This window comes from Corapipo altera, unplaced genomic scaffold (genome assembly GCF_003945725.1).
Source record: "Corapipo altera isolate COAL_440 unplaced genomic scaffold, ASM394572v1 146, whole genome shotgun sequence".
In the NCBI taxonomy this organism is placed as follows: domain Eukaryota; kingdom Metazoa; phylum Chordata; class Aves; order Passeriformes; family Pipridae; genus Corapipo; species Corapipo altera.
In genome coordinates this window covers 1,181,718-1,185,522 of record NW_020884981.1, presented here as the reverse complement: position 1 = coordinate 1,185,522, position 3,805 = coordinate 1,181,718, and the positions used below count along the sequence as shown (strand labels likewise).

The 3,805-nt window shown below is 47.1% G+C and overlaps 1 protein-coding gene across 5 annotated transcripts in view; it reads left to right on the top strand.

Moving 5' to 3' along the window:
• Window positions 1-3,805, top strand: part of IFT140 (intraflagellar transport 140) — an 80,091-nt gene that overhangs the window by 63,320 nt on the left and 12,966 nt on the right. The window lies entirely within an intron of this gene.

Genomic DNA, 3,805 nt, shown 5'->3' with positions numbered 1-3,805 from the left:
ACAGGATGTGTTTCCTGAAAGGAAAAGACTATGGAGACTTCTAAAGTTTTCCCTCCTCCCCTCGGAGAGCCCCCTCCCCCCCTTACGCCTCCTCCCCTCCCCGCTGCCCCAGCAGAGCTACCCGGGCCCGCAGCGGCTCGGGGAGCCCGGGGAGCGCAGCGGAGCTCCTCGGGAAAAGAAGAGAAGGAAACCCCAGCTCCAAACCGCGGAGCATCAGCTCCGTGCAAGCAGATTGAGGAGAGGGATATTGAAATACCTTTTACTGGAAGCAGAACAATACTGGAGTTCAGTGTTGGACAGCGCGACGAAAGCGCTATGGGGCTGCACTGCTGTCCCCGTGCTCTCTGCACCACTGGGAGGGAGCGTGGCAGATAAATAGGAAGTATAAAATCTCGAGACTCAACCCGATAAACAGACCGGTCTGGGGGTGTCTGCAAAGGCAGAGACAAGTGCTCGGGGGCGAGTGAGGCTGAGAGTCGCTGCACTGCTCCGGGGGTGGCACAGCCTGAGCCCGTCCCGGCGCCGCAGAGCCTCGAGGGGGGCTGCCCACCCCGCAGTGCCCAAGGGATGGAAGCGCCGCTCCCAGATATTTGAAGGGATGTCCCAGTTGACGGCCCAGCACGGAATGCACAGGGCAAGGCAGGTGCTGCTCTGATAAACGGGTTAAAGAGAGTCGTTGAGGGCATCCCAAACTGTCCTTGAACATGGATGTTTGCAGAGCGGTCTTGCCCAGGCTGGCTCTCCAGACGGCTCTTTGCTGTTCCATCCGCTGCCACGGCAGGACCGAGACGAGGACAGGGATGCGGCGGGCACTGCCCTGCGGCGGCGGCCGGGCTGTACTGCCGGGGGTGGTGCCCTTCGTGAGCTAAGCCTGGCGAATTTCTTCGGGCTGCCATAATACCGCTCGAGGCGTAGCATTACTCGGAGCCGGTGCTCTGAAAGCGCGACACTGCGGTCAGCAGCCTGGAGAGGGAGTGCTGAGGAGCCCTGGCACAGAGCTGCGCCCGAGGGGCTGGCACAGGAGTGCACATCACTGCAATCCATAACCTGAGATGAGAAACTGGTCTGACCAGGTTAGAGACTTCACCCCTAACTGGCAGATCTGCCGCGACCCAATACACAAACTGGTCAGAAATTTTTTGCAAGGCTACGTTTTATTTTCTAAAGCTTTTTGCTGAGAGGAGGGGGGGAAAGTACCAGTGAAGCTCATATGCCCCAAAAATTAGTTTACAGCTATTGGAGTTAAATGTACTAACCTGGCTGTGAACTCACCCCTCCTCCATGAGCTTGGATAATTTTTAAATGAATTTAAATGAATTAAGCTTTATATTTTTATTTATATTAATTTAATATTTAAATGAATTAAATTAATTCAATATGTACTTTGAACATCTTCATCCTTGAGAGTACTATAGCATCTTTGGTTTCTCTTTTTCCCTGTGATTGGTGATGATATTTCTGTACCTCTCCTGTTTTAGAACTTTCAATATAAACACACTCGTATCTGCCATTCTTCAAAGAAATTTCCTACAAGCAATGACCATATTTTCATATTTTATAACCGTTGGATTATTTGTTTTTATGATTCTATGTTTATATTAAACCAGGGATTTGGCAACAAGGCAGGGGATGTTTATATGCAGATAACACCAGGAGAGATTTACCTTTAGGGAAAAATCACACACCTACTTCTGCTCCCTCCTGTATTTGATTTCTGTGATTTGTTGAAGTCTAAGTGTGTAAGTGTGTATTTTCAGCAGGGCACAAACTTCCTTCACATGTTACATGTTAAAAAAAATAATTATATTTTACAAAGGCTGAACAAATCAGTCTAATCATATAATCATAAAAGATTGGAAAAGATCAAGTCCATCCATTCCCCCAACACTGCCAAGGCCACCACTGACCCGTGTCCCCAAGTGCCACATCCACACAGCTTTTAAATCCCTCCGGGGATGGTGACTCCACCTCTGCCCTGGGCAGCTGTGCCAGTGCCTGACCGCCCTTTCCATGAAGAAGTTTTGCCTAATATCCAGTCTAAGCAGTCTGGAAATCATTCTGATCCTTAATAAAAAAATTAAAAATTACCTTAGTGAACACCCTTTGCTGACAAACAGGCAGCAGGATGTGCACTGTGTTCCGTGGGGCACAAGAGGTTTGTGTGATACAAGTCACATGGAGCGATCTCTTGGTGTTGGTTTTATCTGGGTAAGTTTGGAGCAAAGCTGTGCGTTCCATGGGATATTACAGACACATTCTGTAAAGCTGTTGGTGTTTTATCAGATGCTCTGTTTCCACCAGGGAAGAGTTTTTAGGAATAACCTTATCAGCTTTCATATATGAAAAATGCCTGACGTTGCTCAGAGCAGCTCATATCATTAACACTATCAAGAGTTTCACTGGATCATTACAACTTTTCATCTATTACTTAGTTCCTTGTTGTCTTTTAGTCCCGCTGAAAGGCACAACCAGAATCCCACAAATGCATTTTAAAAGCACCAAAGCTAATTTAGCTACATCAGAAAAAAACTCATTTTCTCAAGTCCTGAGAGTTTTCCAGTCTACTGGAAGGTGTCCCTGCCCATGGCAGGGAGTTGGAATGAGATGGTCTTTAACATCCTTTCTGACCCAACCATTCTGTGTTTCTGTGATTATCACCTGTAACATAATGTTATAGGATATAATAATATCTTGTTATATATAATATAATGTTATCCATAATATCTATATGGTAGGGTCCAGTTCAACAAAGTGGGGCCCAGACTGGAAAGAGAGATGCTTTTTTTACCCTGATCCTGATCAGTGTTCATTTTCCAAATATAACCCATTAAATAGAGGGAGAGAGGTTTTGTATTTCGATGCTTCAGACATATAAATCTCCAGCACTTCTAGATAATATTCCATTTATGGGAGTTTTTCTTTAAACTTACAAGCAAAACAGGCAATGAAAAATACATGGGAAATGAAGGTTTTATGAGATCAGATTGCGGGCACTACAAACACAGTTCCGTGGAAAAATAGATGGAAAAGGTCAGATACAACAACAACAACAACAACTTTTTCATCAAATACGTGGTAAAACTTGTGTCCACTCTTAAGAGGTGTCAGCATTTGCTTCCCAGATCCCTGGTGCTGTGGATGTGGCCTGGAGACTGGGGGATGGTGTATCCCTGTGCCTCATGGGATGCTCGGGATGCATTCCCATGGCTCTGCTCCCGCTGCTGCTCCGCCTGGGCTTCATTAAGTTCCCAGCTTTGGCTGATGAAATACAGATGTGAGAGGCTTTCCAGGGGGGAGAAAAGGAGGAGGAGGGGAAGAACAGGAAATTCCCAGAGCCAGAGTCAGTGGGAGGGTAAAACATTACTTGGCATTTTATATGGACAGCAGGGCTGGGCCTGGAAAGGAGAGTTGCTGCCTTTTAGGGATGCACAGACAGATCCATATTTCTCGCTACAGTAGCGGCTGCTGGGAGATAAACTGTGGTTTTCCCTGGGATTTATATGAACCTGTTCTGCACCTCCTGTTTCTTGTTCTTTCACCACACCCACATCCATCTGCCCACATTCCTGAAGGGCAGCAAAATTTGCCTTGGTTCTGGAGGTGTGTGCCTGCCAGGGAGATTGTGCATCTCACAGCTGAGGCTGGTCTTCTGAAACACAGAGACAGATGGAAGCACATTATGGATGCTCCCAGGATCCCCTTCCCCTTCCTCTTCCTCTTCCCCTTCTCCTTCCCCTTCCCTTTCCCCTTCCTCTTCCTCTCCTTCTCCTTCTCCTTCTCCTTCTCCTTCTCCTTCTCCTTCTCC